At 56.6% G+C, this 23520-nt stretch overlaps 2 long non-coding RNA genes across 2 annotated transcripts; both read left to right on the top strand.

The window, feature by feature from the left end:
• Window positions 1-5124: 5124 nt before the first annotated feature.
• On the top strand, window positions 5125-9712 carry LOC142077119 (uncharacterized). The gene is made up of 7 exons (XR_012671561.1): window positions 5125-5220; window positions 5938-6981; window positions 7405-7468; window positions 7853-8026; window positions 8131-8372; window positions 9071-9220; window positions 9503-9712. It is a non-coding gene; the product is annotated as an uncharacterized LOC142077119 (long non-coding RNA).
• Window positions 9713-14869: 5157 nt separating this feature from the next.
• On the top strand, window positions 14870-18527 carry LOC142077130 (uncharacterized). Its single transcript, XR_012671572.1, has 5 exons — window positions 14870-15761; window positions 16183-16246; window positions 16631-16804; window positions 16909-17025; window positions 17848-18527. It is a non-coding gene; the product is annotated as an uncharacterized LOC142077130 (long non-coding RNA).
• The last annotated feature ends 4993 nt before the right edge of the window (window positions 18528-23520 follow it).

The raw sequence follows: 23520 nt of genomic DNA, 5'->3' as shown, positions 1-23520 counted from the left end.
TTCAGTGGCGCGTTTCCCCGGCAGTTGGGTAGCATCGGTCTCGGCGCAGCTGGCCAGGCGTCCCTCCTAGTCATGTGACGCACGCAAAACCCCTGGTCAAACGATAGCTGTGTAGTTTGGAGGTAGATAATTTAACGGTATGAATTCACAGCTACGCAATTTCAATTAACGCAAAAGGAAAATCAAATATTTTTATAGTATAAGCCTTCTCGTCGTACGTCTGTAAGCGTACGCACGCCTTTTTAGCATAAAATGAATTGCTGAGATTTGTTCTTTCTTTTTCATTTTACTCTTCAAAGTTTTACGCTTCGCTTTCAGCTTTATCGGCCAAGCGAGCGAGATGCGCAGCAGCAGCAGCAGCGCCAGGGCTGGAGCTGTGGCGGCGGATCCGTGAGCGTAGATGCCGATTACGGCGCGCCCTCGTCCTGCAGCCTCACGGGGTTATCTCCCGGCAGCGGTGCTGTAAGGAAGGGACGAGGCGTTTTCCGACACCAGCGAGAGCGTTTACTTCTCTGCGAAGGACGCGTTCAGAATCGCGTCAATTAGTCCTCACGCGGATTTTAAGCGTTCGAATCGCTCGAGCTTTTAAAGGCCGCGTTGTATTTCGAGCTGACCCGTTTGCCTGGCACCCTCCTTTAGCTCGACTGCTGCCCTCTCCCTTGTCCTGACCGAATTCCTCTGCTGCCTTCGGTGCTGTTTTTTTTAACGTGCTGAAATATATCCGTTGGGATTTTTGTTTTTCAGATGCCGCGCTGTAAGCGTCCCGTGGTGCTCAGGAGAGACCCCCGGCCCGGGTTTGCCTGCCGGTCGTTGGGCGTGCTGAGGGTAAGGGGCCGGCTGCCAGCCTGCGGGACGGGGGCTGAGGGGGGGCTGCAAGCGTTTGGGGGGGCCGCCCCTCCTTTATCTTTCTAGCAGAGCCCCCCTTTTTGGCGGGGGTGCGTGCGTACATACGCCAACGGCATTATTAAAGTAACGAGCTGCCGGTTGGGGCCGTTTCCCTCATGTTGTGCCTTTTTGGGGGCTGAATAAAAAGGGGGGGTTGGGGGCCTGGAGGGGTGATGATGTCATTTGGGGCACCCCAACATCACCGGCGGGCTGATGATGCCGTGGAGGAGCAGGTGAGTGGGGAATGGGGGGTCATGGGGGGTCCCCCCCCCCCCCACAAAGGGGGTCACAGCCCAAAAGTGCCTGATAATTCCTGGGGGGGTTCAAAAATTTTTAAAAACTCTAAATCTATCTGTGAGGCCTCGAAATAGAGAAAAATCTCTCCTTGTTCTATATATTGAAAAATAATATTCCTTTATATGTATACAAGGATTTCAAAATAGGAACCTATATCCGCCCTATTATCTAAAGGATTTTAGAGCATAAAAAAATCCGGAAGACGTATATAGGGTTTTAAAATACAAAAAGAACTCCCGTCTATATAAATTAAAAAAGAAAGCACTTCCAAACGCAAAAGGGATGATATATTTCATGTATGAAGGAATTGAAAATAGAAAAAAGTCTGAATAGATACCGCTGTCTACACTTACTACGTGTTACATAGAGAGCCTAAATAGGCATTATATGTAATCTAAGAGATGATCTATAAGTGCAAATAGATATCTAAGTCTAAAATCTAAGTCTATAAAGAGATAAGTGTAAATATACGTAAGTGTAAATAGAGAAGTCTATAAAGACATTTAAGTGTCAAAATATGTAAGTCGACATATCTAGTCTGAGCAGGTATTCTATATAATGAGTGGGAAATTGGGGGGTATAAGTGAAACATAAATATATTCACTAAATATATATAGAGAGAGGTATGTGTAAATACGTTAAGCGTAAACGTCTATGATAGATAAGGTTTTTAAAATGCAAAGAAACCCTGTTTATAGAAAGGATTTAAAAACTCTTCACCCCCCCACCCCCCCGAAACACCTCTCTGTTGAAGATCCAAAAGCGCTTTCAAAAGCTGCCTCTTCCCTGTTCTCTTTTTCCGTCTTTTCCCATCCTGATTGGGGGCCGGTCCCCCCAACAGGGACTTTCCCCTGCAGGGCCGTGCACACAGAGCGGGACCTGCCGCCGTGGCCTAAAAACACCACAAAACCCCTAATTCGGGGCCTGCAAGGGGTGGGGAAAAAGAAAACCCGCATTTTTGGGGGAAAAATACCCAACTTGGAGCTCCCGGGAAAGCCAAATCCACCAGGATTTGGGCAGCCGGAAAGCAAAAAAACCCCCATTTTCATGCACAAAACGAAAAAGCAAAAATCACCAAGTTTTGTTGTGAAAAAGCGTTGAAAAACCTCCAAGTGGAATATTTTGGAAAAGGAAAAAACCCCAGCTTTGATATTATACAAAAGCAAAAAAACCCCCGATTTGGGGAAGCTTTGGGGTGAAACACCAGCCATTTGAGGGGCCCGGACCCCTGGGGTGCTGCCTGCCCCGCCAACCTGCCCGTTGCCCCCCGCCCAAACTCTGGCACCCCCCTCCCGCTCCCCCGCCCCCCACTCCCACCCCGCTCTCCCTCCTCCTGCGTTTTGGGTTTGTGCTGAGAACGGCGTCGGTGACGCGGGGCTGCGTGAGTTCCCGCTGCGCAGCGCTTGCACGGCGCCGGGGGCTGTGCTGCTCCTCGCCCCGCCCTGCCGGCGAGCGGGCTGGGGGTGCGCGAGGGCCTGGGAGGGGGCACCGCTGGGAGAGCTGACCCCGGCGGACCCAGGGGGTGTTCCAGACCCTATGACGTCAGGAAATAAAACTCGGGGGGGAGGTCGGCGGGGGGGGCCGCTGCTGGGCTGCGGCTGGCTGGGCATCGGGCGGTTGGCGGCGAGCCGTTGTTTTCATTTGTACCGCTTGTCTGTCTGGGGTTTTTCTCTCTGTTGTTTGGGGTTTTTTTTTTTCCCCCCTTTTCCTTACGAGTGGGGTGTTTTCACTTTTGCCCTTCCAATTCTCTCCCCCCTCCCGCTGAGGGGGCAGCGAGGGAGCGGTTGTGTGGTGCTGAGTTGCCGGCTGGGATTCAACCCCGGCACAAGGTGAGTGGCAAGCCCTGCCTGGCTAAACGCTTTAGGCTCCCCGCGTTATTCCTGCCATCTTGCGAGGCCCTCCTTGTTCTTTCCTGCTGCTTTCAAGTGCCTTGTGCTCCAGCAGCAGGCTGGGAAGGAGGGTTGTGGCAGGAGCGGCGGCTCCCTGTGACTCCTTCTCGGGCTGTGAGCGTCGCCCCGCGTGTGGGCTGCCGAGGATCGTGGGCTCTGCAGGGGCCACAGGCAGCCCGCAGAGCTTGAGGCCGAGCCGTTCCTTTCCCCCTGTGAGCATCTGGGGAGGGGGAGTGGGGGGGCTGCGGACCCCCGAGGGGGCCGAGGAGTGGGGCTGTGCATCCCGGGGGGGGCCGGGGAGTGGGGCTGGGGGGGGCTGCGAGCCCTAGGGGGTCGGGGAGAGGGGCTGGAGGACTGCCGGACCATCGAGACCAGACCAGAGAGTATAGCTGGAGGACTCCCGGACCAGAGAGTACACCTGGAGGACTTCCGGACCATAGAGACGGAGGTCCAGACGCATAGAATGTACCCGGGGGACTTCCGCACCATAGAGGAAAATGTCCGGCCTAGAGAGTACAGCTGGAGGACTTCTGGACCATCGAGGCGGTCGTCCGGAGCGGAGAGTGCACGTGGGGAACTTGCGGACCATAGAGAGCAAAGTCCGGCCTAGAGAGTACCCCTGGAGGACTGCCGGACCATAGAGAGCAATGTCCGGCCTAGAGAGTACCCCCTGGAGGACTGCCGGACCATAGAGAGCAAAGTCCGGCCTAGAGAGTACACCCTGGAGGACTGCCGGACCATAGAGAGCAAAGTCCGGCCTAGAGAGTACCCCTGGAGGACTGCCGGACCATAGAGAGCAAAGTCGGGCCTAGAGAGTACCCCTGGAGGACTGCCGGACCATAGAGAGCAAAGTCCGGCCTAGAGAGTACCCCTGGAGGACTGCCGGACCATAGAGAGCAAAGTCCGGCCTAGAGAGTACCCCTGGAGGACTGCCGGACCATAGAGAGCAAAGTCCGGCCTAGAGAGTACCCCCTGGAGGACTGCCGGACCATAGAGAGCAAAGTCCGGCCTAGAGAGTACCCCCTGGAGGACTGCCGGACCATAGAGAGCAAAGTCCGGCCTAGAGAGTATCCCGGAGGACTGCCGGACCATAGAGAGCAAAGTCCGGCCTAGAGAGTACCCCTGGAGGACTGCCGGACCATAGAGAGCAAAGTCCGGCCTAGAGAGTACCCCTGGAGGACTCCCGGACCATAGAGACGGACGTCCAGACCAGAGAGTACACCTGGAGGACTCCCGGACCATCGAGATCAAGGTCCCCCAAGAGCTGGGGAGTGGGGCTGTGGGTCCTGGCGGGACTTGAGAGTGGGGCTCCCAGGGGGCTGGAAAATGGTGTGGTCGGGTGCTGTGAGCTCCGGGGGTCCTGGGGCTGGGAAGTGCTTGCAAACGCTGGGGAGGGGCTGCGAGCCGTGCGCATGCGCGGTGCCGGGGCGCTGTGCGCATGCGCGGTCCCGGGGCGCCGACTACAACTCCCGGCGTGCCTCGCGCGGGCGGGCCGGTGAAGCCGCGCGCTCATTGGTTGCGGACGGTATTTCAACGGGGCGCCGTGCGCATGCGCGGTCCCGGGGCGCCGTGCGCATGCGCGGTCCTAGGGCGCCGACTACAACTCCCGGCGTGCCTCGCGCGGGCGGGCCGGCCGGTGGAGCCGCGCGTTCATTGGTTGCGGACGGTATTTCAACGGGGCGCCGTGCGCATGCGCGGTCCCGGGGCGCCGACTACAACTCCCGGCGTGCCTCGCGCGGGCGGGCCGGTGGAGCCGCGCGCTGATTGGTTGCGGACGGTATTTCAACGGGGCGCCGTGCGCATGCGCGGTCCCGGGGCGCCGACTACAACTCCTGGCGTGCCTCGCGCGGGCGGTCCGGTGGAGCCGCGCGCTCATTGGTTGCGGACGGTATTTCAACGGGGCGCCGTGCGCATGCGAGGTCCCGGGGCGCCGACTACAACTCCTGGCGTGCCTCGCGCGGGCGGTCCGGTGGAGCCGCGCGCTGATTGGTTGCGGACGGGGCGCCGTGCGCATGCGCGGTCCCGGGGCGCCGACTACAACTCCCGGCGTGCCTCGCGCGGGCGGGCCGGTGGAGCCGCGCGCTGATTGGTTGCGGACGGTATTTCAACGGGGCGCGCGGCGGGCTCTGCACCGAGGCGGCGGCGCAGCGTGAGTGTGAGGAGCCGCGGGCCCGGGGAGCCGGGCTGTGGCGGGGGGGGGCGGTTCTGCAGGCTCCGGGGACAGGGGCTGGGGGGGCTCCAGGCGGGGGAGGGCCTGTGAGCATCTGGGGAGTGGGGAGTTGGGGGGGGGGCGCTGCGTGCCCTAGGGGGGCCGCGCAGTGGGCCGGGCCGGGGCGGGGGGCCGGCGGGCGGGAGGGGGGGGGCGCTTTGTGCAAACAGATCCTCCCTGCGAGTCCCCACTGTCGCCCCGTGGGGCCGGGGACCCCCCAGCCCTCCCTGCAGGCAGACTGGGGGCTTCGCGGGCCGAGTCGAGGGAGGAGCTGCTGGAGAGAGGGCTTAGAAACGGCCTTCTGCCCCCGAAACTGCTGGAGCGTTTGAAAGGGAGGGACAGGTCCACCCCAGGGCTGTTCCAGGAGCAAAAGCTGGTCCCAGCCAGCTCGCCTCTGCTCCCCTGGCACCGGGATCGGACCTTTCAGCCCCGTTCCCGAGGGCTGAAGTGAGGTGGGGGTCCCCCGGCTCTCCCCGGGGGGCAGGCGGCAGCACGAGGCGGCGGTGTCTCCCCGGTACCCGGCAAAGGGGAGCGAAACCGGCCGGCTGGAGCTCCGGGGGTGCACAGCCCGGCCCCGCACGGCAGAATCCTTCCCTGGGTTTTCACCGTTGGCTGGGTGTGACAAACAGGTTCATTTTGTGCCTCCTCTTTTCCCAGCGTCACCTTCTGCGTCACGTGAAGAAAATCCTGCGCGGTTGACGCCGCTTGCTGCTCAGGTAACGGCACGTGCGGGGCCGGGGGAGCGGGGAGAAACATTGGCGCGTTCAAGGACGCTGCAGGTGCTCCGCGTCAAACCCAGGGAAAAGGCAAATTTGTGCCGGTGCAGAAAAGCTGATGAACGGTTGCCGTTAACAGAGCGCGCGTGCCTCGTTCCCGAATCGGTCCCTGGGTAGTTACGAGCGTTTTCCTTTCAGGGAAAAGAATGAGCTTTCGCCTACGATAAATTAAGAGCTGCCTGTGACCTTCTTTAGGGTCAAGTGTTTCTCTTCTGTTTGTTCGTACTGATTTTACGGGCAGGTTGGAAATAGCCTTTTATTTTTACACGCGTAATTGTAATTTGTAGTACTACGTGGTGTCAGGAGAGTGAATTTTGGAGCACCCAGGTACTACTAGAAACGTAATGAACGAGACACGATGGAAACTGATACTTCAACTGGATTTTTACTTGATTTTTTTTTTCATTAGAGTGTTGATGGCATGTTGTCCTGTGGCTCCATCCCCATTCTGTTCAGTGGAGTCTTCAATCTAGGACTTTGAAGGAAAAAAGTTGGTCCTTCCAAAAAAGGGCTAGTCATTCATGGGATCGAGGCATAGACTTGGCGAGCCGCTTAAGTACGTGATCGGAATTAAAGCCAAATGCCGCTTCGCGTTGCTGCTGTTGGTCTTCGCTTTCATTAGTTTTCCCGCTGCTCCGTCATGGTTGGGAGCTCTGAATCATCCTTTTTTTCACTCCCTAACGCATTTTTCTCCCCAAGGAGAGGCTACGTTTAAAAGCTACTTAGTTTCCTCACAAATGCATTGGTCAGTAAAATGGAGTTAGGATGCTTGGAACCACACAAATGACACCAGTCTTACAGATCTGGACTATTTCTGAACACGTGTTCATCGCGTGCAGATGTCATCGGGATACGGATCATCTGCACTTCGTGCTCTGACGAGACGATCAGCTGAGACAGGGACGAGCTCCAAAAGAAAAGAAAGGTACAACGTCAAAGTTTTGTTTTGTTGTTGGGTTTTGCGGGGTTTTTTTGTGTTTGTGTGTTTTGGGGTTTTTTTTGTTTGTTTTTTGTTTGTTTGGTTGGTTGGTTGTTTGTTTGTTTGTTTTTCCTTAAGAGTGCGACGTTGACTGGTGGCAGCCTGCAGAGCTCTCTTGCTGCCTGACCTCTCTTTTCCTTCTCTGTCACTCCTCTTTCTAGGCAAGTGAGTTCTCGCGAAACTAAAGCTGCCAATGAGCCAAAAAAAAGGCACGGTTGTCTGAAACGTGCAGAAGCTCTAGTGGCCTGTCTCAACAACCGCACCAAAGACGATGCCAAATACTTTCTCCTCCACTCAGTTGTTCTCTTCGCGGCAAAGGAAGCTTTGTGCTAAACGTTGTTTGTTTTTTTTTCCCTTTCCTCTCAGCAGAACGTCAACTGCCGTGAAAGTACGAGACAGGTGGAAAGGATCCCTAGTGGTCTGCAAGTACGAGGTAGGCCTGTGACATGTGTCTGCGTTTTTCCTAAGGTGCTCGTAGCACGGACTTTACAGTTAACACGAGGAACGTGGCAGCTCTCCTTCTATATGATTTTTTAACGTGAAATATTTTAACGCAAATACTAAAAATAAAGGAGGTCTGTTCTGGAGCGTGGTACGCCTCTGCAAAGCTTGCTTCCCTCCGTCTGTTTTCTCTTCCTGCAAGCACGCTCTTCTGTTTCTGTGCGCTTGCTAGGAAAGGGTGCTGTGAAAATAATGTTGGACTAGAAGAGGAAAGGAACCGTTTGTAAGAGCTGGGATGTTCGGGAGAAACAGGCTTTGTTTTCACGATAAAAGCTGTATGCTTTTTCAGTCAGTCGGTGTTTAAAATGCCTTACAGGAGCACTCGAACACCTTACTGAGATGCTAGCATCTGTGCTAAAAGCAATCAAGGTCAAAGAAGCGGCGTGGACAACACGGGACAAATCGGCGTCGCTTCGGTGCGCTTTCCAGGCTTTCCCGAGAAGCGGTAGCAGCCTCGTAACTAGCGACAGAGAGTCCTGATGTGGTTTTGGTGAGTTACTGCTTCTATCGCGTCCTTTTTCCTAACCTGCAGCGCGTAATTTTGACTTTGGTTGGAAAGAGATTTTCCAGAATGGAAATCTTTCTCGTTCAAAGGAGTCGCCTTTTACGAACTTCCCATCAGAATGGATCTTCAGAGATGACGTGCTCGGCAGTAGAAGTCATCCGCAAGGAGACTTTTCGCGCTCTCTCTGGAAAAAAAAAAAAAAAGGGGTAGGTCGATTTCCTTGCACAGACCCAAGCGCAGCACGTCTTCCGATAGTCGACGTACGGCTGATCTTTGGTTCTCGGGTGTAACGGTCGAGAGATCGTAAAGACGCGTTCCTCCGCACGCTCGGGTACGGCCGACAGCGTTAGCAAACCTGCCGGTCCTTTTTGGTAGCCTGATGTATTGCAGCACCGGGGATTTGATATTCCCCACCGCCTGCCCCCACCCCACCCCCCCCCAAAAAAAAAGTAAAACCGTATGGGAGATCTCTTATCTCACTGATTTTTCTATCGTAAACGAAATTTTAAAAAGAAAGTGAAAATTGTATAACTTCCAAACTGACTTGCGTTGTTTAAACTGCAACTGCCAAAGAGCTGTAGCGTATAATTTATTAGGTGTGCTTAAGCAGTTAGGTAGTTGCTCTAAACGTTTAAAAAGAGAGGCAACTGATCGGGTTTTTTTCCCGATCTTTTGGCAGAGCGCTCTGAAGTCCTTTATTTCTGCCTCGCTTTCAGTGGCGCGTTTCCCCGGCAGTTGGGTAGCATCGGTCTCGGCGCAGCTGGCCAGGCGTCCCTCCTAGTCATGTGACGCACGCAAAACCCCTAGTCAAACGATAGCTGTGTAGTTTGGAGGTAGATAATTTAACGGTATGAATTCACAGCTACGCAATTTCAATTAACGCAAAAGGAAAATCAAATATTTTTATAGTATAAGCCTTCTCGTCGTACGTCTGTAAGCGTACGCACGCCTTTTTAGCATAAAATGAATTGCTGAGATTTGTTCTTTCTTTTTCATTTTACTCTTCAAAGTTTTACGCTTCGCTTTCAGCTTTATCGGCCAAGCGAGCGAGATGCGCAGCAGCAGCAGCAGCAGCAGCGCCAGGGCTGGAGCTGTGGCGGCGGATCCGTGAGCGTAGATGCCGATTACGGCGCGCCCTCGTCCTGCAGCCTCACGGGGTTATCTCCCGGCAGCGGTGCTGTAAGGAAGGGACGAGGCGTTTTCCGACACCAGCGAGAGCGTTTACTTCTCTGCGAAGGACGCGTTCAGAATCGCGTCAATTAGTCCTCACGCGGATTTTAAGCGTTCGAATCGCTCGAGCTTTTAAAGGCCGCGTTGTATTTCGAGCTGACCCGTTTGCCTGGCACCCTCCTTTAGCTCGACTGCTACCCTCTCCCTTGTCCTGACCGAATTCCTCTGCTGCCTTCGGTGCTGTTTTTTTTAACGTGCTGAAATAGATCCGTTGGGATTTTTGTTTTTCAGATGCCGTGCTGTAAGCGTCCCGTGGTGCTCAGGAGAGACCCCCGGCCCGGGTTTGCCTGCCGGTCGTTGGGCGTGCTGAGGGTAAGGGGCCGGCTGCCAGCCTGCGGGACGGGGGCTGAGGGGGGGCTGCAAGCGTTTGGGGGGGCCGCCCCTCCTTTATCTTTCTAGCAGAGCACCCCTTTTTGGCGGGGGTGCGTGCGTACATACGCCAACGGCATTATTAAAGTAACGAGCTGCCGGTTGGGGCCATTTCCCTCATGTTGTGCCTTTTTGGGGGCTGAATAAAAAGGGGGGGTTGGGGGCCTGGAGGGGTGATGATGTCATTTGGGGCACCCCAACATCACCGGCGGGCTGATGATGCCGTGGAGGAGCAGGTGAGTGGGGAATGGGGGGCCATGGGGGGTCCCCCCCCCCACAAAGGGGGTCACAGCCCAAAAGTGCCTGATAATTCCTGGGGGGGTTCAAAAATTTTTAAAAACTCTAAATCTGTCTGTGAGGCCTCGAAATAGAGAAAAATCTCTCCTTGTTCTATATATTGAAAAATAATATTCCTTTATATGTATACAAGGATTTCAAAATAGGAACCTATATCTGCCCTATTATCTAAAGGATTTTAGAGCATAAAAAAATCCGGAAGACGTATATAGGGTTTTAAAATACAAAAAGAACTCCCGTCTATATAAATTAAAAAAGAAAGCACTTCCAAACGCAGAAGGGATGATATATTTTATGTATGAAGGAATTGAAAATAGAAAAAAGTCTGAATAGATACCGCTGTCTACACTTACTACGTGTTACATAGAGAGCCTAAATAGGCGTTATATGTAATCTAAGAGATGATCTATAAGTGCAAATAGATATCTAAGTCTAAAATCTAAGTCTATAAAGAGATAAGTGTAAATATACGTAAGTGTAAATAGAGAAGTCTATAAAGACATTGAAGTGTCAAAATATGTAAGTCGACAGATATCTAGTCTGAGCAGGTATTATATATAATGAGTGGGAAATCGGGGGGTATAAGTGAAACATAAATATATTCACTAAATATATAGAGAGAGAGGTATGTGTAAATACGTTAAGCGTAAACGTCTATGATAGATAAGGTTTTTAAAATGCAAAGAAACCCTGTTTATAGAAAGGATTTAAAAACTCTTCACCCCCCCCACCCCCCCGAACCACCTCTCTGTTGAAGATCCAAAAGCGCTTTCAAAAGCTGCCTCTTCCCTGTTCTCTTTTTCCGTCTTTTCCCATCCTGATTGGGGGCCGGTCCCCCCAACAGGGACTTTCCCCTGCAGGGCCGTGCACACAGAGCGGGACCTGCCGCCGTGGCCTAAAAACACCACAAAACCCCTAATTCGGGGCCTGCAAGGGGTTGGGAAAAAGAAAACCCGCATTTTTGGGGGAAAAATACCCAACTTGGAGCTCCCGGGAAAGCCAAATCCACCAGGATTTGGGCAGCCGGAAAGCAAAAAAACCCCCATTTTCATGCACAAAACGAAAAAGCAAAAATCACCAAGTTTTGTTGTGAAAAAGCGTTGAAAAACCTCCCAGTGGAATATTTTGGAAAAGGAAAAAACCCCAGCTTTGATATTATACAAAAGCAAAAAAACCCCCGATTTGGGGAAGCTTTGGGGTGAAACACCAGCCATTTGAGGGGCCCGGACCCCTGGGGTGCTGCCTGCCCCGCCAACCTGCCCGTTGCCCCCCGCCCAAACTCTGGCACCCCCCTCCCGCTCCCCCGCCCCCCACTCCCACCCCGCTCTCCCTCCTCCTGCGTTTTGGGTTTGTGCTGAGAACGGCGTCGGTGACGCGGGGCTGCGTGAGTTCCCGCTGCGCAGCGCTTGCACGGCGCCGGGGGCTGTGCTGCTCCTCGCCCCGCCCTGCCGGCGAGCGGGCTGGGGGTGCGCGAGGGCCTGGGAGGGGGCACCGCTGGGAGAGCTGACCCCGGCGGACCCAGGGGATGTTCCAGACCCTGTGACGTCAGGAAATAAAACTCGGGGGGGAGGTTGGCGGGGGGGCCGCTGCTGGGCTGCGGCTGGCTGGGCGGGCATCGGGCGGTTGGCGGCGAGCCGTTGTTTTCGTTTGTACCGCTTGTCTGTCTGGGGTTTTTCTCTCTGTTGTTTGGGGTTTTTTTTTTTCCCCCCTTTTCCTTACGAGTGGAGTGTTTTCACTTTTGCCCTTCCAATTCTCTCCCCCCTCCCGCTGAGGGGGCAGCGAGGGAGCGGTTGTGTGGTGCTGAGTTGCGGGCTGGGATTCGACCACGGCACAAGGTGAGTGGCAAGCCCTGCCTGGCTAAACGCTTTAGGCTCCCCGCGTTATTCCTGCCATCTTGCGAGGCCCTCCTTGTTCTTTCCTGCTGCTTTCAAGTGCCTTGTGCTCCAGCAGCAGGCTGGGAAGGAGGGTTGTGGCAGGAGCGGCGGCTCCCTGTGACTCCTCCTCGGGCTGCGAGCTTCGCCCCGCGTGTGGGCTGCCGAGGATCGTGGGCTCTGCAGGGGCCACAGGCAGCCCGCAGAGCTTGAGGCCGAGCCGTTCCTTTCCCCCTGTGAGCATCTGGGGAGGGGGAGTGGGGGGGCTGCGGACCCCCGAGGGGGCCGAGGAGTGGGGCTGTGCATCCCGGGGGGGCCGGGGAGTGGGGCTGGGGGGGGCTGCGAGCCCTAGGGGGTCGGGGAGAGGGGCTGGAGGACTTCCGGACCATAGAGACCAGACCAGAGAGTATAGCTGGAGGACTCCCGGACCATAGAGATGGCGGACTCCCGGACCAGAGAGTACACCTGGAGGACTTCCGGACCATAGAGACGGAGGTCCAGATGCATAGAATGTACCCGGGGGACTTCCGCACCATAGAGGAAAATGTCCGGCCTAGAGAGTACAGCTGGAGGACTTCTGGACCATCGAGGCGGTCGTCCGGAGCGGAGAGTGCACGTGGGGAACTTGCGGACCATAGAGAGCAAAGTCCGGCCTAGAGAGTACCCCTGGAGGACTGCCGGACCATAGAGAGCAAAGTCCGGCCTAGAGAGTACCCCCTGGAGGACTGCCGGACCATAGAGAGCAAAGTCCGGCCTAGAGAGTACACCCTGGAGGACTGCCGGACCATAGAGAGCAAAGTCCGGCCTAGAGAGTACCCCTGGAGGACTGCCGGACCATAGAGAGCAAAGTCGGGCCTAGAGAGTACCCCTGGAGGACTGCCGGACCATAGAGAGCAAAGTCCGGCCTAGAGAGTACCCCTGGAGGACTGCCGGACCATAGAGAGCAAAGTCCGGCCTAGAGAGTACCCCTGGAGGACTGCCGGACCATAGAGAGCAAAGTCCGGCCTAGAGAGTACCCCCTGGAGGACTGCCGGACCATAGAGAGCAAAGTCCGGCCTAGAGAGTACCCCCTGGAGGACTGCCGGACCATAGAGAGCAAAGTCCGGCCTAGAGAGTATCCCGGAGGACTGCCGGACCATAGAGAGCAAAGTCCGGCCTAGAGAGTACCCCTGGAGGACTGCCGGACCATAGAGAGCAAAGTCCGGCCTAGAGAGTACACCTGGAGGACTCCCGGACCATAGAGACGGACGTCCAGACCAGAGAGTACACCTGGAGGACTCCCGGACCATCGAGATCAAGGTCCCCCAAGAGCTGGGGAGTGGGGCTGTGGGTCCTGGCGGGACTTGAGAGTGGGGCTCCCAGGGGGCTGGAAAATGGTGTGGTCGGGTGCTGTGAGCTCCGGGGGTCCTGGGGCTGGGAAGTGCTTGCAAACGCTGGGGAGGGGCTGCGAGCCGTGCGCATGCGCGGTGCCGGGGCGCTGTGCGCATGCGCGGTCCCGGGGCGCCGACTACAACTCCCGGCGTGCCTCGCGCGGGCGGGCCGGTGAAGCCGCGCGCTCATTGGTTGCGGACGGTATTTCAACGGGGCGCCGTGCGCATGCGCGGTCCCGGGGCGCCGTGCGCATGCGCGGTCCTAGGGCGCCGACTACAACTCCCGGCGTGCCTCGCGCGGGCGGGCCGGTGGAGCCGCGCGTTCATTGGTTGCGGACGGTATTTCAACGGGGCGCCGTGCGCATGCGCGGTCCCGGGGCGCCGACTACAACTCCCGGCGTGCCTCGCGCGGGCGGGCCGGTGGAGCCGCGCGCTGATTGGTTGCGGACGGTATTTCAACGGGGCGCCGTGCGCATGCGCGGTCCCGGGGCGCCGACTACAACTCCTGGCGTGCCTCGCGCGGGCGGTCCGGTGGAGCCGCGCGCTCATTGGTTGCGGACGGTATTTCAACGGGGCGCCGTGCGCATGCGAGGTCCCGGGGCGCCGACTACAACTCCTGGCGTGCCTCGCGCGGGCGGTCCGGTGGAGCCGCGCGCTGATTGGTTGCGGACGGGGCGCCGTGCGCATGCGCGGTCCCGGGGCGCCGACTACAACTCCCGGCGTGCCTCGCGCGGGCGGTCCGGTGGAGCCGCGCGCTGATTGGTTGCGGACGGTATTTCAACGGGGCGCGCGGCGGGCTTTGCACCGAGGCGGCGGCGCAGCGTGAGTGTGAGGGGCCGCGGGCCCGGGGAGCCGGGCTGTGGCGGGGGGGGGCGGTTCTGCAGGCTCCGGGGACAGGGGCTGGGGGGGCTCCAGGCGGGGGAGGGCCTGTGAGCATCTGGGGAGTGGGGAGTTGGGGGGGGGGGGCTGCGTGCCCTAGGGGGGCCGCGCAGTGGGCCGGGCCGGGGCGGGGGGCCGGCGGGCGGGAGGGGGGGGGCGCTTTGTGCAAACAGATCCTCCCTGCGAGTCCCCACTGTCGCCCCGTGGGGCCGGGGACCCCCCAGCCCTCCCTGCAGGCAGACTGGGGGCTTCGCGGGCCGAGTCGAGGGAGGAGCTGCTGGAGAGAGGGCTTAGAAACGGCCTTCTGCCCCCGAAACTGCTGGAGCGTTTGAAAGGGAGGGACAGGTCCACCCCAGGGCTGTTCCAGGAGCAAAAGCTGGTCCCAGCCAGCTCGCCTCTGCTCCCCCGGCACCGGGATCGGACCTTTCAGCCCCGTTCCCGAGGGCTGAAGTGAGGTGGGGGTCCCCCGGCTCTCCCCGGGGGGCAGGCGGCAGCACGAGGCGGCGGTGTCTCCCCGGTACCCGGCAAAGGGGAGCGAAACCGGCCGGCTGGAGCTCCGGGGGTGCACAGCCCGGCCCCGCACGGCAGAATCCTTCCCTGGGTTTTCACCGTTGGCTGGGTGTGACAAACAGGTTCATTTTGTGCCTCCTCTTTTCCCAGCGTCACCTTCTGCGTCACGCGAGGAAAATCCTGCGCGGTTGACGCCGCTTGCTGCTCAGGTAACGGCACGTGTGGGGCCGGGGGAGCGGGGAGAAACATTGGCGCGTTCAAGGACGCTGCAGGTGCTCCGCGTCAAACCCAGGGAAAAGGCAAATTTGTGCCGGTGCAGAAAAGCTGACGAACGGTTGCCGTTAACAGAGCGCGCGTGCCTCGTTCCCGCATCGGTCCCTGGGTAGTTACGAGCGTTTTCCTTTCAGGGAAAAGAATGAGCTTTCGCCTACGATAAATTAAGAGCTGCCTGTGACCTTCTTTAGGGTCAAGTGTTTCTCTTCTGTTTGTTCGTACTGATTTTACGGGCAGGTTGGAAATAGCCTTTTATTTTTACACGCGTAATTGTAATTTGTAGTACTACGCGGTGTCAGGATAGTGAATTTTGGAGCACCCAGGTACTACTAGAAACGTAATGAACGAGACACGATGGAAACTGATACTTCAACTTGATTTTTACTTGATTTTTTTTTTCATTAGAGTGTTGATGGCATGTTGTCCTGTGGCTCCATCCACATTCTGTTCAGCGGAGTCTTCAATCTAGGACTTTGAAGGAAAAAAGTTGGTCCTTCCAAAAAAGGGCTAGTCATTCATAGGATCGAGGCATAGACTTGGCGAGCCGCTTAAGTACGTGATCGGAATTAAAGCCAAATGCCGCTTCGCGTTGCTGCTGTCGGTCTTCGCTTTCATTAGTTTTCCCGCTGCTCCGTCATGGTTGGGAGCTCTGAATCATCCTTTTTTTCGCTCCCTAACGCATTTTTCTCCCCAAGGAGAGGCTACGTTTAAAAGCTACTTAGTTTCCTCACAAATGCATTGGTCAGTAAAATGGAGTTAGGATGCTTGGAACCACACAAATGACACCAGTCTTACAGATCTGGACTATTTCTGAACACGTGTTCATCGCGTGCAGATGTCATCGGGATACGGATCATCTGCACTTCGTGCTCTGACGAGACGATCAGCTGAGACAGGGACGAGCTCCAAAAGGAAAGAAAGGTACAACGTCAAAGTTTTGTTTTGTTGTTGGGTTTTGTGGGGTTTTTTTGTGTTTGTGTGTTTTGGGGTTTTTTTTGTTTGTTTTTTTTTTTTGTTTGGTTGTTTGGTTGGTTGTTTGTTTTTCCTTAAGAGTGCGACGTTGACTGGTGGCAGCCTGCAGAGCTCTCTTGCTGCCTGACCTCTCTTTTCCTTCTCTGTCACTCCTCTTTCTAGGCAAGTGAGTTCTAGCGAAACTAAAGCTGCTAATGAGCCAAAAAAAAGGCACGGTTGTCTGAAACGTGCAGAAGCTCTAGTGGCCTGTCTCAACAACCGCACCAAAGACGATGCCAAATACTTTCTCCTCCACTCAGTTGTTCTCTTCGCGGCAAAGGAAGCTTTGTGCTAAACGTTGTTTGTTTTTTTTTTCCTTTCCTCTCAGCAGAACGTCAACTGCCGTGAAAGTACGAGACAGGTGGAAAGGATCCCTAGTGGTCTGCAAGTACGAGGTAGGCCTGTGACATGTGTCTGCGTTTTTCCTAAGGTGCTTGTAGCACGGCCTTTACAGTTAACACGAGAAACGTGGCAGCTCTCCTTCTATATGATTTTTTAACGTGAAATATTTTAACGCGAATACTAAAAATAAAGGAGGTCTGTTCTGGAGCGTGGTACGCCTCTGCAAAGCTTGCTTCCCTCCGTCTGTTTTCTCTTCCTGCAAGCACAGTCTTCTGTTTCTGTGCGCTTGCTAGGAAAGGGTGCTGTGAAAATAACGTCGGACTAGAAGAGGAAAGGAACCGTTTGTAAGAGTTGGGATGTTCGGGAGAAACAGGCTTTGTTTTCACGATAAAAGCTTTACGCTTTTTCAGTCAGTCGGTGTTTAAAATGCCTTACAGGAGCACTCGAACACCTTACTGAGATGCTAGCATCTGTGCTAAAAGCAATCAAGGTCAAAGAAGAGGCGTGGACAACACGGGACAAATCGGCGTCGCTTCGGTGCGCTTTCCAGGCTTTCCCGAGAAGCGGTAGCAGCCTCGTAACTAGCGACAGAGAGTCCTGATGTGGTTTTGGTGAGTTACTGCTTCTATCGCGTCCTTTTTCCTAACCTGCAGCGCGTAATTTTGACTTTGGTTGGAAAGAGATTTTCCAGAATGGAAATCTTTCTCGTTCAAAGGAGTTGCCTTTTACGAACTTCCCATCAGAATGGATCTTCGGAGATGACGTGCTCGGCAGTAGAAGTCATCCGCAAGGAGACTTTTCGCGCTCTCTCTGGAAAAAAAAAAAAAAAGGGGTAGGTCGATTTCCTTGCACAGACCCAAGCGCAGCACGTCTTCCGATAGTCGACGTACGGCTGATCTTTGGTTCTCGGGTGTAACGGTCGAGAGATCGTAAAGACGCGTTCCTCCGCACGCTCGGGTACGGCCAACAGCGTTAGCAAACTTGCCGGTCCTTTTTGGTAGCCTGATGTATTGCAGCACCGGGGATTTGATATTCCCCACCGCCTGCCCCCCCCCACCCCCCCCCAAAAAAAAAGTAAAACCGTATGGGAGATCTCTTATCTCACTGATTTTTCTATCGTAAACGAAATTTTAAAAAGAAAGTGAAAATTGTATAACTTCCAAACTGGCTTGCGTTGTTTAAACTGCAACTGCCAAAGAGCTGTAGCGTATAATTTATTAGGTGTGCTTAAGCAGTTAGGTAGTTGCTCTAAACGTTTAAAAAGAGAGGCAACTGATGGGGTTTTTTTCCCGATCTTTTGGCAGAGCGCTCTGAAGTCCTTTATTTCTGTCTCGCTTTCAGTGGCGCGTTTCCCCGGCAGTTGGGTAGCATCGGTCTCGGCGCAGCTGGCCAGGCGTCCCTCCTAGTCATGTGACGCACGCAAAACCCCTGGTCAAACGATAGCTGTGTAGTTTGGAGGTAGATAATTTAACGGTATGAATTCACAGCTACGCAATTTCAATTAACGCAAAAGGAAAATCAAATATTTTTATAGTATAAGCCTTCTCGTTGTACGTCTGTAAGTGTACGCACGCCTTTTTAGCATAAAATGAATTGCTGAGATTTGTTCTTTCTTTTTCATTTTACTCTTCAAAGTTTTACGCTTCGCTTTCAGCTTTATCGGCCAAGCGAGCGAGATGCGCAGCAGCAGCAGCAGCAGCAGCAGCAGCGCCAGGGCTGGAGCTGTGGCGGCGGATCCGTGAGCGTAGATGCCGATTACGGCGCGCCCTTGTCCTGCAGCCTCACGGGGTTATCTCCCGGCAGCGGTGCTGTAAGGAAGGGACGAGGCGTTTTCCGACACCAGCGAGAGCGTTTACTTCTCTGCGAAGGACGCGTTCAGAATCGCGTCAATTAGTCCTCACGCGGATTTTAAGCGTTCGAATCGCTCGAGCTTTTAAAGGCCGCGTTGTATTTCGAGCTGACCCGTTTGCCTGGCACCCTCCTTTAGCTCGACTGCTGCCCTCTCCCTTGTCCTGACCGAATTCCTCTGCTGCCTTCGGTGCTGTTTTTTTTAACGTGCTGAAATATATCCGTTGGGATTTTTGTTTTTCAGATGCCGCGCTGTAAGCGTCCCGTGGTGCTCAGGAGAGACCCCCGGCCCGGGTTTGCCTGCCGGTCGTTGGGCGTGCTGAGGGTAAGGGGCCGGCTGCCAGCCTGCGGGACGGGGGCTGAGGGGGGGCTGCAAGCGTTTGGGGGGGCCGCCCCTCCTTTATCTTTCTAGCAGAGCCCCCCTTTTTGGCGGGGGTGCGTGCGTACATACGCCAACGGCATTATTAAAGTAACGAGCTGCCGGTTGGGGCCGTTTCCCTCATGTTGTGCCTTTTTGGGGGCTGAATAAAAAGGGGGGGTTGGGGGCCTGGAGGGGTGATGATGTCATTTGGGGCACCCCAACATCACCGGCGGGCTGATGATGCCGTGGAGGAGCAGGTGAGTGGGGAATGGGGGGTCATGGGGGGTCCCCCCCCCCCCACAAAGGGGGTCACAGCCCAAAAGTGCCTGATAATTCCTGGGGGGGTTCAAAAATTTTTAAAAACTCTAAATCTCTCTGTGAGGCCTCGAAATAGAGAAAAATCTCTCCTTGTTCTATATATTGAAAAATAATATTCCTTTATATGTATACAAGGATTTCAAAATAGGAACCTATATCCGCCCTATTATCTAAAGGATTTTAGAGCATAAAAAAATCCGGAAGACGTATATAGGGTTTTAAAATACAAAAAGAACTCCCGTCTATATAAATTAAAAAAGAAAGCACTTCCAAACGCAAAAGGGATGATATATTTCATGTATGAAGGAATTGAAAATAGAAAAAAGTCTGAATAGATACCGCTGTCTACACTTACTACGTGTTACATAGAGAGCCTAAATAGGCATTATATGTAATCTAAGAGATGATCTATAAGTGCAAATAGATATCTAAGTCTAAAATCTAAGTCTATAAAGAGATAAGTGTAAATATACGTAAGTGTAAATAGAGAAGTCTATAAAGACATTTAAGTGTCAAAATATGTAAGTCGACATATCTAGTCTGAGCAGGTATTCTATATAATGAGTGGGAAATTGGGGGGTATAAGTGAAACATAAATATATTCACTAAATATATATAGAGAGAGGTATGTGTAAATACGTTAAGCGTAAACGTCTATGATAGATAAGGTTTTTAAAATGCAAAGAAACCCTGTTTATAGAAAGGATTTAAAAACTCTTCACCCCCCCACCCCCCCGAAACACCTCTCTGTTGAAGATCCAAAAGCGCTTTCAAAAGCTGCCTCTTCCCTGTTCTCTTTTTCCGTCTTTTCCCATCCTGATTGGGGGCCGGTCCCCCCAACAGGGACTTTCCCCTGCAGGGCCGTGCACACAGAGCGGGACCTGCCGCCGTGGCCTAAAAACACCACAAAACCCCTAATTCGGGGCCTGCAAGGGGTGGGGAAAAAGAAAACCCGCATTTTTGGGGGAAAAATACCCAACTTGGAGCTCCCGGGAAAGCCAAATCCACCAGGATTTGGGCAGCCGGAAAGCAAAAAAAACCCCATTTTCATGCACAAAACGAAAAAGCAAAAATCACCAAGTTTTGTTGTGAAAAAGCGTTGAAAAACCTCCAAGTGGAATATTTTGGAAAAGGAAAAAACCCCAGCTTTGATATTATACAAAAGCAAAAAAACCCCCGATTTGGGGAAGCTTTGGGGTGAAACACCAGCCATTTGAGGGGCCCGGACCCCTGGGGTGCTGCCTGCCCCGCCAACCTGCCCGTTGCCCCCCGCCCAAACTCTGGCACCCCCCTCCCGCTCCCCCGCCCCCCACTCCCACCCCGCTCTCCCTCCTCCTGCGTTTTGGGTTTGTGCTGAGAACGGCGTGGGTGACGCGGGGCTGCGTGAGTTCCCGCTGCGCAGCGCTTGCACGGCGCCGGGGGCTGTGCTGCTCCTCGCCCTGCCCTGCCGGCGAGCGGGCTGGGGGTGCGCGAGGGCCTGGGAGGGGGCACCGCTGGGAGAGCTGACCCCGGCGGACCCAGGGGGTGTTCCAGACCCTATGACGTCAGGAAATAAAACTCGGGGGGGAGGTCGGCGGGGGGGGCCGCTGCTGGGCTGCGGCTGGCTGGGCATCGGGCGGTTGGCGGCGAGCCGTTGTTTTCATTTGTACCGCTTGTCTGTCTGGGGTTTTTCTCTCTGTTGTTTGGGGTTTTTTTTTTTCCCCCCTTTTCCTTACGAGTGGGGTGTTTTCACTTTTGCCCTTCCAATTCTCTCCCCCCTCCCGCTGAGGGGGCAGCGAGGGAGCGGTTGTGTGGTGCTGAGTTGCCGGCTGGGATTCAACCCCGGCACAAGGTGAGTGGCAAGCCCTGCCTGGCTAAACGCTTTAGGCTCCCCGCGTTATTCCTGCCATCTTGCGAGGCCCTCCTTGTTCTTTCCTGCTGCTTTCAAGTGCCTTGTGCTCCAGCAGCAGGCTGGGAAGGAGGGTTGTGGCAGGAGCGGCGGCTCCCTGTGACTCCTTCTCGGGCTGTGAGCGTCGCCCCGCGTGTGGGCTGCCGAGGATCGTGGGCTCTGCAGGGGCCACAGGCAGCCCGCAGAGCTTGAGGCCGAGCCGTTCCTTTCCCCCTGTGAGCATCTGGGGAGGGGGAGTGGGGGGGCTGCGGACCCCCGAGGGGGCCGAGGAGTGGGGCTGTGCATCCCGGGGGGGGCCGGGGAGTGGGGCTGGGGGGGGCTGCGAGCCCTAGGGGGTCGGGGAGAGGGGCTGGAGGACTGCCGGACCATCGAGACCAGACCAGAGAGTATAGCTGGAGGACTCCCGGACCAGAGAGTACACCTGGAGGACTTCCGGACCATAGAGACGGAGGTCCAGACGCATAGAATGTACCCGGGGGACTTCCGCACCATAGAGGAAAATGTCCGGCCTAGAGAGTACAGCTGGAGGACTTCTGGACCATCGAGGCGGTCGTCCGGAGCGGAGAGTGCACGTGGGGAACTTGCGGACCATAGAGAGCAAAGTCCGGCCTAGAGAGTACCCCTGGAGGACTGCCGGACCATAGAGAGCAAAGTCCGGCCTAGAGAGTACCCCTGGAGGACTGCCGGACCATAGAGAGCAAAGTCCGGCCTAGAGAGTATCCCGGAGGACTGCCGGACCATAGAGAGCAAAGTCCGGCCTAGAGAGTACACCCTGGAGGACTGCCGGACCATAGAGAGCAAAGTCCGGCCTAGAGAGTACCCCTGGAGGACTGCCGGACCATAGAGAGCAAAGTCCGGCCTAGAGAGTACCCCTGGAGGACTGCCGGACCATAGAGAGCAAAGTCCGGCCTAGAGAGTACCCCCTGGAGGACTGCCGGACCATAGAGAGCAAAGTCCGGCCTAGAGAGTACCCCCTGGAGGACTGCCGGACCATAGAGAGCAAAGTCCGGCCTAGAGAGTACCCCCTGGAGGACTGCCGGACCATAGAGAGCAAAGTCCGGCCTAGAGAGTATCCCGGAGGACTGCCGGACCATAGAGAGCAAAGTCCGGCCTAGAGAGTACCCCTGGAGGACTGCCGGACCATAGAGAGCAAAGTCCGGCCTAGAGAGTACCCCTGGAGGACTCCCGGACCATAGAGACGGACGTCCAGACCAGAGAGTACACCTGGAGGACTCCCGGACCATCGAGATCAAGGTCCCCCAAGAGCTGGGGAGTGGGGCTGTGGGTCCTGGCGGGACTTGAGAGTGGGGCTCCCAGGGGGCTGGAAAATGGTGTGGTCGGGTGCTGTGAGCTCCGGGGGTCCTGGGGCTGGGAAGTGCTTGCAAACGCTGGGGAGGGGCTGCGAGCCGTGCGCATGCGCGGTGCCGGGGCGCTGTGCGCATGCGCGGTCCCGGGGCGCCGACTACAACTCCCGGCGTGCCTCGCGCGGGCGGGCCGGTGAAGCCGCGCGCTCATTGGTTGCGGACGGTATTTCAACGGGGCGCCGTGCGCATGCGCGGTCCCGGGGCGCCGTGCGCATGCGCGGTCCTAGGGCGCCGACTACAACTCCCGGCGTGCCTCGCGCGGGCGGGCCGGCCGGTGGAGCCGCGCGTTCATTGGTTGCGGACGGTATTTCAACGGGGCGCCGTGCGCATGCGCGGTCCCGGGGCGCCGACTACAACTCCCGGCGTGCCTCGCGCGGGCGGGCCGGTGGAGCCGCGCGCTGATTGGTTGCGGACGGTATTTCAACGGGGCGCCGTGCGCATGCGCGGTCCCGGGGCGCCGACTACAACTCCTGGCGTGCCTCGCGCGGGCGGTCCGGTGGAGCCGCGCGCTCATTGGTTGCGGACGGTATTTCAACGGGGCGCCGTGCGCATGCGAGGTCCCGGGGCGCCGACTACAACTCCTGGCGTGCCTCGCGCGGGCGGTCCGGTGGAGCCGCGCGCTGATTGGTTGCGGACGGGGCGCCGTGCGCATGCGCGGTCCCGGGGCGCCGACTACAACTCCCGGCGTGCCTCGCGCGGGCGGTCCGGTGGAGCCGCGCGCTGATTGGTTGCGGACGGTATTTCAACGGGGCGCGCGGCGGGCTTTGCACCGAGGCGGCGGCGCAGCGTGAGTGTGAGGAGCCGCGGGCCCGGGGAGCCGGGCTGTGGCGGGGGGGGGCGGTTCTGCAGGCTCCGGGGACAGGGGCTGGGGGGGCTCCAGGCGGGGGAGGGCCTGTGAGCATCTGGGGAGTGGGGAGTTGGGGGGGGGGGGCTGCGTGCCCTAGGGGGGCCGCGCAGTGGGCCGGGCCGGGGCGGGGGGCCGGCGGGCGGGAGGGGGGGGGCGCTTTGTGCAAACAGATCCTCCCTGCGAGTCCCCACTGTCGCCCCGTGGGGCCGGGGACCCCCCAGCCCTCCCTGCAGGCAGACTGGGGGCTTCGCGGGCCGAGTCGAGGGAGGAGCTGCTGGAGAGAGGGCTTAGAAACGGCCTTCTGCCCCCGAAACTGCTGGAGCGTTTGAAAGGGAGGGACAGGTCCACCCCAGGGCTGTTCCAGGAGCAAAAGCTGGTCCCAGCCAGCTCGCCTCTGCTCCCCCGGCACCGGGATCGGACCTTTCAGCCCCGTTCCCGAGGGCTGAAGTGAGGTGGGGGTCCCCCGGCTCTCCCCGGGGGGCAGGCGGCAGCACGAGGCGGCGGTGTCTCCCCGGTACCCGGCAAAGGGGAGCGAAACCGGCCGGCTGGAGCTCCGGGGGTGCACAGCCCGGCCCCGCACGGCAGAATCCTTCCCTGGGTTTTCACCGTTGGCTGGGTGTGACAAACAGGTTCATTTTGTGCCTCCTCTTTTCCCAGCGTCACCTTCTGCGTCACGCGAGGAAAATCCTGCGCGGTTGACG

Source organism: Calonectris borealis, unplaced genomic scaffold (genome assembly GCF_964195595.1).
Source record: "Calonectris borealis unplaced genomic scaffold, bCalBor7.hap1.2 HAP1_SCAFFOLD_158, whole genome shotgun sequence".
NCBI lineage: Eukaryota > Metazoa > Chordata > Aves > Procellariiformes > Procellariidae > Calonectris > Calonectris borealis.
Note: the sequence above shows the minus strand (reverse complement) of the source record. Positions and strands in the feature narration are given on the sequence as shown.